Below are 12513 nucleotides of genomic sequence, written 5' to 3' on the forward strand. Positions count from 1 at the left end.
ATTACAGAAATATTTAATTACTTTTCAGTCACAGGTAATAGTTTCAATTTTAATAGCCATTCACAGGATACCGAGGAAGGGAAGTGGTGTTGGTTCCTGTTTTCCTTTCCTCCCATATTTGCCTGTTTTGGTTTTTATCAGTGGTTAAAGTAAAAGCTTGCAGAGTTGTTAGCTGGATTTCATGCATGTATTTCAAGTCAAACGCTTTCCAAATGGAAGTATGATTAAAAGGAATGTTTTTTAAACCTGCGACGTCTTAAACCACTAAAAGTTGATACATCTACATAAACTGTGCTCCTGGTTTGCAGAGGGGCATCCTTGGAATAGGGAAAAGGGAGGCTAAAAAAAAAATTGGTTAAGCTATGCAAAATGTAAACTGTTTGAAACCACAAGTGAGTAGAACTGTGAAATATTAATGGAAAAACTAGAAGTGTTGTGAAAAAGTAATGAGGTGTCATATCACATTTTTTTGTTGTGGAAAATTTTAAAGGGATGTTGTAAATAGCAGATAATCTAGCTTTGCATATTCTTGCTTTGTATTAGTACATGGAGAGTACGTGCATGTATTTGCAGATACAAAGGTGTGTGCGTATATAATATATCTGCGAGACAGCAAGATGCTGCTGTTCTGCACCAAATCAGTGTGCAGGACTGAAAGCCCTTCTGGAATAGGGCTAAGGAACTTTATAATGTGTTGAGAATCACATGGGTAGTACAGGGATTTAGTAAATGCCAGAAGAAATTCTAGTTCTGAGCAGTCTTTGTACACTGATCTCATCAGCGTCCATGATCCAGGGAGGACACAAGTCCTCCTTCTGTCTTCTTACCACGATTCAGCCGTACAAAAACTGGGCAAATGTTGCAAAAATGAATTAAGCTCACTCTGTTTGTAGCTGATCACCTAACACAAGAGAGCCTTATGTGAAGCCTCTGAATGCTACAGTAATATAAATGTCTAAGTAATACGGCTAAGTAATATCGCTTGACAGCAGTAGTGGAAATTTACTCATTTTGTTTCCCAGAGTCACAACTGGAAGTATTTTAGGGTACATATTGCTCACTCCTGTATTTCTGCCTTGGCAGTGCCTGCAGAAGTACTGGGTCATTCTGTTAGCAGGAATTTTTTGTGATTTTGACATATGAGTAGTAGAAAACCACCTGCCATCAGCCGTCTATTTCTTTATGAGTTAACTGTAGTATTTAGTAACTACCGATCTGGTTTGAGCTAGAATTTTTATCAGTTAAGTTAAAAGTGAAACTCTGAAGATCGCAGTGCTATTTACCCCAAATTTCCAAGTCTTACAAGTGGGTGACTGCTATGAAAGCTGGAAAAGCTTGTTAAAGAGAGATGCTCGGTGCCTTCCCCTTGCACTTGAATTGACTTTTTTCTTTTAGTCTTTATAGTCAAAAACAATCTCTGATACCACCGCAGCTGCTGTGCGTTGGATTCAGGAATCCCTGTTTTGATTTGCCAAGCAGGCAAACTGTTTATCTCAGGTAAGAGAATTTTGAGGTGTGATGTGGTTAGTATCTAAAAATATCTGTGTAGGGAGACAGGATAGGGCTTCAACAGACAAAAACACAGCCAGATAAGCAAGAGGAGTTCACACTGGAAATACGATACCGTAGGTGTAATTAACCATTGGAAATGCTTAGAAAGGAATGTGGTAGATCACTTGGAGTAATGAAATCAAGATTAGATCTACTTATGAAATATCTTCTAGTAGAGTTACAAGTTCTTGTGCTTTGTGAAGAAATTGCTGCGTGAGGTATTACGGCCTGTGCCAGGCAGGAAGTCAGACCAGATTATCATAAGAATTCCTTCAGGCCCTTTAAATCCACATCTCCACCAACAAAGGCTCTTATGTGGTACAGACAGCCGCAGGATTTCCAAAATCAGAGCTGGAGCAGGTCACTCTCATTTCAGTGGTGAAAGGTTCAAAAGTCTTTGAGCAGATCCCTGAAGAAACGCGGTGGTGGGTACAGCGCTGCTGAGTTGGCAGGTTTGGTGTGCTGCAGTCATACGGACTAGTGCTGAGCCAATTCCTGCTCTTGTCTGATCAGTCCACAGACAAGTCTTTCTGCATGATCTTCTAATATTTTGCCAGATTTACTTAGTAGTTTGCGTTTTGTGTTGAGTTCACTGCCAAGTAATAATTTATCTGTGATGTTTATTGAATTCCTTCTGTGATATAACTAAAGTCCTGAATGAATTCCGAATTTTCTTCAGTTATTCAGTGAGCATAATGCCGTCATCTTTAACATAGGATCTTCTACAGCCAGTCTTAATATCTATATGAATAGAAAGGGCAGGGTAATTTTTTAGCAGATTATGTAGAATTCCTAGTATAAAATAATCTGCTTTCCCCAAAACTGAAAAAGTAATAACTTGTATATTTGCTCTAGGACCTGCATGGGATACTGAGAGAGAGTGGAGGACACTAGTCTTTCAGTTCTCATTAGCTACAGAGAAGTGCATCCTTTTTTTACTGGGTAAGAGCCAGCAGATCCTTTTCATAGAAAATACATAAAAATGATTGATCAAAAAAGTAATTTTATACTAGAAGGAGCACAAAACACTGTGTTGAACAAGAATACCCCTGTCTCCTTTTTGTTACTTTGATAAGCTCATTAATTTCAGCGTCCAAAATTAATCAGGAGTTACTGTGCAAAAGCTTGCAAATGGAAAAATCCATCAGCTTGAGCTCAGAATTATGTATGTCATCCTACTGCACTAATGTAGCATAGCTTCTGTTACAGGAATGTCCAATGTAACTCCACAGTAGTATGACAAGAGCAACAGCAAAGAGTTGTGCTGGCTGTATGTGTGCATAAAAAATTATTCAGAAGAGTTTTCACGTAATTCTGGCTCTATGGGAAGAGCTGTGAAGAAGCTATTCTGTAAAACTTCAAGAAACTAGAGCTATCCAGAGTAATTTGAGGGTGAGCCCAGGCATATCAGAGGATTTCGTGTTTCAGTATACCTGCTACCCGACCTGCCGGCAGTTGGTGGACGCTTGGTACCTGGCTTGTCCTTCCTGTACTCTGACCACCCCTACTGCTCTCCCTCCCTGGACTAACCTGTACGTGTGGTTTACACATGGCACTCTAAACCTGAAATGGGAAAATTATTAGACTAAAACAATAGGAAAACTAAAGTAGAGAAGAGAAATACCCTTATGTCCGATAACCCAAAGTAAGGTGGCTAAGTAAGTCTGTGTCCCTGCACATGGGGGCTACACCTGCTTTCATGGTCATCCAAGAAAAGAGAAAGGTGAGGGAGGGCAAGAGATTGGAAAAGGATAAAAAAAGGCTAATTACCCTTGTTAGTCGGTAAGGGATTCACAGCTGTGGTGAAGTAGAAAGGAGAGAAGACTTTGAGTAGTCAGGAGTCAAACATGTTTGTCTGGTTGCTGTGCCATAACAGTTGTGATTTTTTAGTGTGAAGTTTCTTATGCACCATCTCTCTTGAAACTATATTGCATGCCTATGGTTTTCACAAATTCCTGATGGCCATAATACTGACTGTGGAGAGTATTTAAAAACAAACTTCAGCATGTCTTTTTTTCACATTTTTGCTACCACTGAGTAACTCTTAATGGATACTTTAGTTCTGAAAAGGAGTGGAGGAAGCTGTGCCATGGAAGAAAAGTGCTGTCTCCATTAGTAAATGTATTTGAGCCATCAAATTGCTGCTGTTTTCTTCTGTGTGAAAGCTCGTGGCTAACTCATTTAATGTAAAGGAAAGCAGTGTTTCGTACCACAGAAGAAATGCCTCTACTGGACAGTGGTACACAAGACTGCACAAATTGATTTCTTTCTGTTCAGGCAACGCTGTAAAAACACTCCAGATGACAAAAGGGAGAAGTCTGGGCTGTTCCTTTGGCTTGTTTGTAATGCACTGCTAGTTCCGAATTTGTTACTTATATTGAAGAACTGCTCTTGCCTTAAAAGCTCAGTTTTACTGCATTTAAAAGCTATTGAATTCTTGTTTCCTGCACTTTGTTTACTTAATAACCTCTCTACAAGAATCTATGATTTTGCCTGGGCAGCTTGCTGTTCTTTTCCAAGAAATAAATGTACCTTCTTTTGTAATTTTTTAAATTCACATGCTGGGTTGGAGCACAGTTCAGTGCAAAGAAGTACCATGATGCTTATACTGGGCTCACAATGTCAGCTCAGATGAGAGTTAAGTGTGCTGTGCTCACTGTTACATAACTTTGCAAAAAGTGTCGATTTGGGGAAATTCTGCTGCTGTGAGAGAACAGGAGCATCGGGAATGTTCTCTGCCCCTTAACAGAAATGTGGCTTTTGGTGACTAGTACATTTAAAAAATAGGAGATTGTGTGTATGCACTCATTGACAGAGTCCAACTTGAACATCAAGATGATGTTCAGGGCAGCAGGTCCTGCTGTTTGCTGCAGCCCTGCGAGGACAGATATGGCTCTGGTAGCACCAGGCTGGTACAGCACACATGTGGCTGCTACCAGAAGGGACTTGCAGCTTGTCCTCGTTTCATGGGGATTTGGTTTCAGTTTGTGGCCAGCCATGGTGATCAAGGCCCTTAGCAGTTAAATCCAGGGCAGCTGACCCTGGCTGGCCCATAGGTGTGTTCTATAACATTGACATCAAGTTCACTATAAAAGGGAGGGCTTGCGGGGAAGAGGTGGAGGTTCTTTTTGCTGCTTTCTGTGTTTTACTCTTGCTTTTGTTTCCAATGATTGTGATTCCTGGAGCAACTTGCTGGTGCTCTGTGGAAAAGTATAGTTTTGTCTCTTTTGTGTTGTCATTTATATTGATTTCATTATTTCATTAAATCTGTTTAACTTTGACCTACAAGTTTTCCTTCTTTTCCCAATTCCCTTCCTTATTTGGGGAAGGGATATTGGGTGATAGAAAAACTATTTATTGTTTAGCCCTGGGTGTAGGCTAAATGAGGACACAGCCCAACAGTGTTTTGTTTTGAGTAACCTTTAGAAGACTGCTTCTGAAAAATTGCCAAGTTGGCCAAACAGATCAATTCCCATCAGTGGGAGAGACAGGTGTTCATTTGGGTACATTTGCTTCATTTGGCTGTGTGGGCTGTCCAACTGGATGGAGTGGGCTCCTAGGACCTACCTATGGAGAAGAGGGGCAGGTAGGACAATGTCCACTGTGTCAGAAATTCTGTTTGTTTTTTGGCATTACGGAAGTGGTTTTGCCTTCTGAACATGGTGGAAGGGTAGGTTGCTAGTCTAATCCTTCTGTCTTTGTCATTTCACACAGTAGCCCCTCTACTCCAGCCCAGAGGAGTCCTGTTTACTACAGAATATTTCAGATTACTGTACCCTGGTACTTACACTAGCCAAAGCCTTTCCTCCCCCAAAATATATATTACTGTGAAAGTGCATGAGAATGTGACATGCACTCTGAAATATCCATGCAAATGTACAGCTAGTTACAGACATATGGATAACAAGGTAAATTAAAGTTTGAGAAAGTCAATGTTCACTGAAAATCATTAGCCCTAGTCTCTCTGAGCAACACATACCCATTCTCTGCCTTTTTGCCCACCTTAAAGGTCTGAAGACCTCATAGAAAGCCCGTCTAGAAGCTGCCACAGGTCTAAATGGTGTTAGCTAGATGTGCTTCTAGGTCATTCTCATTCAGCAGCATCCTCAGAGCAAGCTTTGGTTCTGTTGTTTCAATTTCCTTGTCTGTGGCTTTAATCCAGTGCTCTTTCTCTAATCACATCCTATATATACTTGTCCTTTGAGTCCCACAGCTCTCCCTCTCTCCAAGTTTAGGGTCTCAGTTGTTTGTACTGTTGTGCAGGAGGCTCTGTGAATGATTTAATTTTGTCAATTGAGGTAAACAGACAGTAAAAACATATGCTGCAGCACAAAATGTTCTCTAATCACTTATTTGACAAGCGCAGTTTAATTATTTAGTATAGCTTGTAAACGTAATGAAGTCCAAGTAACATGAGACTTAACACTCTCATATTAATTTTTCCCTGAGAGGTGGGAAAAGACTGCTGTATTTTTGTGTGCAAACTAGGGAGATTTGACTGAGAGTACGTAAAAGGGGCTAGAACCTTTCAGTGCTTCTTAATAGTTTTGCTAATAGGTAGTAAATCCAAGAGCATCCCACAGTTAGACAAGATTCTGCCTGTGTTGGCAAACCAGAAGATGCCGTCTGATGCTTTGCCAAAACAAAACAGAGTTTTCTTGGCCCAGCTGTATTTTTATTGAATATGTAACTTAGTAAGAGGAAAAGCTGTAAGACATAGCCTTGCTGAAGAGGCAGCATTCAAAACAATTTTCTGTAGCATGATAGATTTCATGTTGCTGCAAAATAAATATTTAATCAGCGCTAATATTTTTGGTTCCCTCAGGCAGTGAGAGATGTAGAAGTTCTAACTTTTTACTCAAGTAAGTGCAAATGCAATCTAGCAGGAAGTTCAAAGTAAAATACATGTATATCCTAGAGGTTTTTTAAAATGGGTTTTAGGCACAGCCAGCCAGGATTGATGACTAATTTTATTCCTGACAGAGAACAGTTTATCTATAAGTTAAAAAGCCCCTCTCCCCCAAAAAAGGAAAAGAACGCAAAAAGATAAATGTAAACCAAACCGCAAGCCAGCATACCCGTTTGATTGGTTTGAGTTGTACGGTGAACTAGATCAGTTAAAATTACATTGAAAAAAAAAGAAGAAATACAGCTTCACATGCTTGCTTTTCAGTCTCAAAGCTGCCTCAACCATGCCAGCCCAGCTCAAGGACTGACGGGGACAGTCTAGTGACTCTCCAGAGTCGTACTTACTGGTTGGTCTCTTATTCCTTGATCTTATGTGGTATACTGGGCTCTTTATTCAGAGGCTTCACTTGTGTAGTACAAAAGGCTATTGTGCATAGGGAATATTTCTTATCTGAGCTGCCCTGTGAAGAGGAGCGGCAGAGTTTGGCCCTCGGAGGGCACAAGCTCTGTGGGCTCTGGGTACCACTGGAGTCGGAATGCAGTTGGGGGGTTGAAGATGGTTTCCTAAGACAGCCGCAGCTCCTGCGATCCTCATCAGGCAGGAGGATGGGAGACGAAGACTTATTTCTTGCTCCTCCTGTATTTTCACTTGGGATGATTTTGTTTGCAGAGGGAGCAAGGACTAAATGGAGTCTACTGTATTTTTCTTTCAAATGTGAACTGCTGACTGAGGCTTCTTCGGCTGTTTTCCCTTTCTACTCAAGAGTCAGTAAGAGCTCTTCCCCAGTACCGTGACTGGCAGACCTGTATTTGTAATGAATCAGTCTTGAGACAGTCGTCATGCTTGCATTTAAGAAAACTCAGGACACATCTGCTCATTAATGCTCTCTCTCTTTTGATCAGTTAGAAACTTGTTCCCGTCCTTCTAGCCATCAGCTTCTTTCATTGTCCTTTCACAAATTAATTTAAAAACCAATCATCCCTTCTTTGATTTAATAATCACAGAAAAAAAAAAGCAGATGTAAAGGTAAAATAATAAAATTTAAGGGAGGGAAACTGTACGTTCTGAACTTAGACTTGAAGTGCGTGTGCACCTCACAGAAAGGCAGCAGGTTTCCATAAAGGTCACCCAGAAACCAAGGACAGCATTCTCTGCCATGTCTGCCTGTCACCACGGAAAAGTACTGAATTTTTGCTGACTCTGAGGATGTCAGGTTACAATGTGTTTTAGTCCTCTAGTTATAGTAGATGTGCAGTGCTGAGAGAGAATCCTATTGAGCAGTTCTGACAAGTTTTGACATTTCTGACTTCCTTCATATGAAGATGCTAACCATACACACCATTAGTCTCACCCCCGATTGGGGCTGATTCAGAGAGCCTGACTTCTCACAGTTACACAGTGGGTTTGTAAAACATACAGACATATAGAGTAGTGAAAAATTCAGTATAGAGTCACTTTAAAATACAATGTCAGTACTAACCCATCAAGATTTCCTGATAAGTAGCGACAATGCAGATGTTCACTAGCTTTGAATTTCTTGAGATACAGGAAGCTGGATTTTTCTGGCCAAAATTCAATTTCTGAAAATCAACTGATTGGAAATTACTGGGATTTATGGAAAGAGCTCCAGCATGGCTGGCAGAAAAAGATAAGTGAAAATGGCAGGGAGGGCTCACTTCTTTCGGCAGCCTGTACTCGGTGGGAAAATAGCAGACTGACCCTGGTGGGTTCCCATTCTGCGTGGGTGGATTTGATGTTCTGTGTTTCCAAAGGTTGTCTAAAAATAAAGCTTTCGCATATAGGAAGAGACAGAGGTTAAACATGAGACTGCTGTAAAATGTATTAACATTTGTAATTCTGTTTAAATTTTATTATTCCCTGCTTCTTTGAAATAAAATTAAAACAGAACCTGCAGTGATTTCTTATTCTTAGGGGATCCTAAAAACTGGTTCTGATTGGCATAGTATTGCACTCATTGTATCAAAACCTTTTAGATCCTCTTAACTTTTTCTGCCTTCCTTAGAATGTCAGTACAGTTTGCTTCAGCTAATTCTTAAATTAAGTGGAAATAAGATAAATGGGAGTTATTTAAAGGTGCAGAATGATTTTACACTCATGCTTATGTAATGAGCTAGAGCTGCATAGCTGACCAGAAAACAGTCCTTAACTGCTATTCACTATTCCAGCCTGTTTTTCACTTGTGTGGCTTTTTAGACTTCCCTCTAGTCTTTGTGCATCATTTTATGTGGTTTAACTGAAATTCTGAGAAGAGAAAGGAAAATGAGCCGTGGGCTTGAAGAAATGTGCAAGGACAGATGAAGAGAGAGATTCCGTGTAGGAGAAGAGCATGGAGAAAGCAGTGCTGTAAGAACGGTTTGATCAAAATGCTTGGGATAGTAAAGTGGCATGCAGGAAAAATTAGATTAACTGAGAAAGAATGCATGTCAGGGGAGATGCGATGTATTGGACTGGAAAAGTCTTCCTCAAGGACAGCAAGTGGTATAATTTTTCAAAGAAAGTGTCCCTGTTCTTTGGGAAGTGAAAAGTTGATTGAATAAACACTAGAAAATACCACTGTAAAATCTGCACTGCTAGAGGAGAGCGTGCTCTGAGCAAAAAGCCTCTTCTACCTCTGTATTCTGACTAACTTGAGACAGCTTCATGAGTCTGGTTCAGACTTGGGAGAAAACCATAAGGTATGTTTTCTCTTCTCTTCTCTCTCTCTCTTTTTCCCCTAAATGTTATAATACTGCAGCTTGGCTCTGTCCACATAGGCTGGAGCAGACTATGTTGTAACTTGCTTTAGCTGCTGCTGAATTTAACAGCTTTTGGCTTTGCAAGCAATGCCTTAGGAGCACTCTTGCTCATCTGTTCCCTGAGCCAAAGGAAAACTCCTCCAGTAGCTTTCCCAGTGTTTTCTCTGGCTGGAACACATAGTTACCAATTGCTAAGTGAAGATATACACTATCTTTAATCATCTTTTATTTTTTGTATTTTCGGTTTGTCCAGCTGAGACATATTGTAAGACATCCACTTTGACTAGAATGGTGAGAGAGTCCTTTCGCAATGGATTTTTTTTTTTTCCCTTTTCACTGTACCCCATGTAATTAAATTCTTCCACTGGTGGGAAAAATGCTTTTCCTTGATGTAAATGTGTGGTAGTTGAATACTGAACCAGTCAGTCCCATTTCCCTGCTAAGCATACTTCTTGGAATATTTGTCATAACAAAAGGGTTTATCTTTGGAATCTTGTTCAGAAATTCATTACACGGGTTTCTTAGCACTTCATAATTGGCTCTTAGAAAATCTGATCCTATTGGCATTTAATCCATTTCTAGAAATATGTCTACTGGGAACTTCTTAAATAGGATCGCAGTAAGCATTTGGATTATATTTTGCAAGTACAAATCACTAGCAGATATTTGCATATTTATTTGTTGAATTTCAACTTCCACTTCAGGTTAGATGAGACATAAACAATTACACAGCACCTCTGGCAAAGAATTGGTCTAAAAAGCAAGTCAAAGCAACAGTGGGAATTCAGAGGAAGATTTCTAAAGTTTTAGAAGGAACTGTGAAAGGCTTGCGCTTCGTTTTATCTCCATAAATTTTACATCAAGTATGGAATTAATGATGTAGGCTTTTACTCTGGTACATCTCCTTTTTTGTTTTACTCTAATATATCTTTCTAAAAAATATTAATGGCAGTACTGGTCAGAGGCAGGGACTGTGCCTTTGTCTACATCATTAAGGGAAAAAATGACCCTAAATTAAAGCCAGCTAAAAGATTCCTGTTTCTTTGCAGTCTCCGAATTGGACGTTCTAACAGAGGCCACAGATAAATGTGATCTACCAGAAAGGTATTAATAGGTTTTCTGCACCTAGTTCAGGTGAGGCCTGACTGGTGGTAATACACTGTTGGAGTCTCAAGGATGTTTTCCGGCCAGAAATGTCTAGCAGTTTCAGACTTCATGGTGGTTTTATGATGTTTTGGGGGGGAAAAAAACCCCTTCAAACTCATTTTCACTTACATCTTAACTCAGTTTTAGGCAGAGGTCTGCCAAGGTCAGTAGGCCAGGTACAACAGCATGCTTTGGTGACCTAGCAGAGGAAATACCTGCTTGGATGTATTCTTGGCCTGCTTGGTTTTAGGAGAATCACTGTGAAAATTATGAGAGAAAATTAATGTAATTAATTATAATTAGTATAGTGTTTACAGTGGTTGCATGTTCCAAAATCTTTAACAACAGTGAAGGATATTTCATAGCTTTCAGGAACAGATTTACAGGAGCAATTAGATCATTTAGGCCAACCTTGAGTATCTTTTGAACTTGGCATATACTGTCCATTTGTGTCTTTGAAAATACTCCCAGTTATTGACAATTAAATTTGATGCCTGGGTGCTTGCTTACACGAAAGTAATCGGCATACTTTTTTTTTTTTGTTTGTGTCTCTGTGTGCCTTATTTACTTAGCAGCCTAGCTGGATTTTAAGTTCTGGAGATAAATCAAAGCATTAAGGGCACAAGGCTTTCCTGCAGTTCATTGCTTGTCCTTTCTTGCACATGTGGGTATGCAGGAAAGCCTTGCACTGAATGTGAAACTGATAAACTCCTAATTCTCAAAACGAAGTGCTATTTTTATTATATAATAAAAAAGTTCAGATGACACTCTGCTTTGTACTCTGTTCTTACACATCCACATGTCCTTTGAAGAGCTGTCATTATTTGTCCTATAAAATCTATGGTGTTTCAAAGGGAAAAAAACAATGAAGTGCAGTTTAGATTGTATGATCCAACTCCTTAATATGGTTTCATGCTTTGATGAGAATAATCAAGGGTTGGAGTCTGTACTTTGATTTGCAAAAATCAAGGTTGAATCCTTGAACTATATTTTCTTTAGTCACATGCTTCTGCAATCATTTCCAATTTTGCAGAAAACTCCAATAATTATGCTCTGTATCTGAGATTTATGTAAACTGCACCCCCCCCCCCCGCCCCCGGCCCTGTATTTCACAAGCATGAGGAGTTATCTCTTAGTACCTAGCCTCTTACCAGAAAATTAAGGTTACTCAATCTGGGTTTATTGATCTTTAACTTGAAATTCCTACTACTGCTTCTTTCATTTTCCTCTATTTAGGTCAGCATCCATTTTTCTTTAAGTTGTAGTAAACTTCATGTACAAGAATTCCTGCCTTACATGAATTCTCTTCCTTCTTTTCCTTTCACTGGTGTTTGCAGGACCTATTTGCAGTTCTCAGTGGATTAAACTTCTTGTAGCTAAAGGATATGAAGGAAGTTTTCTGCCTTTGGGCACAACTGAAACCGTTCACCTGTGTAAGCTTAATTTAGACTGGGCAGATAACTGCCTTTCAGATGTGGCCAAAAATTTTAAAAGTCAGTGGTCAGAGGAAGCCAGCATTTAATGAAAATTTAGAGTCTGGATGGGTTTTGTCTGGGCTATTTATTTTTCCTTGAAGGCAGAGACAAGGAAGGATGTGCAATGATGCAGCACTGAATGAAGGATCACAGAGGAGACATTGAAATTGGATGCAGGAACTGAAGATTTACTTTCTTCAGTGTTACCTGATAGGATTTGGTTTTGCATAGAATGTCACCTGGCAGAAGTCAGGAGAGAGAATATCCAGTTAGTTTAGTTGCAGCTAGAGGCAGGGAGCTCATGACATGAGGGAAGAGAAGAAGCAGTTGAGGTGATCTGAATACACAGTTGTATATAAAAATAGTTGGAAGGGAGAGGTCTTTGAGGAAACTGACCGCAGATGCATGTGGCTATAATCCCATTGTAGAGGCTGGCACTGATTGGTAGTGGAGAAATCAAGTGAAAGACTGATTTGTTATGATGGAGAACTCAGGAGAAAAAGGGAGAAACAGATGACAAAAAAAGAGTGGCACCAGAAGACAGGAATGTAAGATGGAGATAACTAGAGACTTGAGGCTGAGGAGGAGCAAGGATGCACTTAAAGAACTGGGGAGAGAAAATAGAAGATAGTTGTGCTGCAGCAGGGAAAAAAGGAAAAAAACCCATGAAGATCTG

At 39.8% G+C, this 12513-nt stretch overlaps 1 protein-coding gene across 2 annotated transcripts in view; it reads left to right on the forward strand.

The window, feature by feature from the left end:
* THRB (thyroid hormone receptor beta) overlaps positions 1–12513 on the forward strand; it is a 172541-nt gene that overhangs the window by 39172 nt on the left and 120856 nt on the right. The window lies entirely within an intron of this gene.

The sequence above is a fragment of the Nyctibius grandis genome, chromosome 7, assembly GCF_013368605.1.
Source record: "Nyctibius grandis isolate bNycGra1 chromosome 7, bNycGra1.pri, whole genome shotgun sequence".
In the NCBI taxonomy this organism is placed as follows: domain Eukaryota; kingdom Metazoa; phylum Chordata; class Aves; order Nyctibiiformes; family Nyctibiidae; genus Nyctibius; species Nyctibius grandis.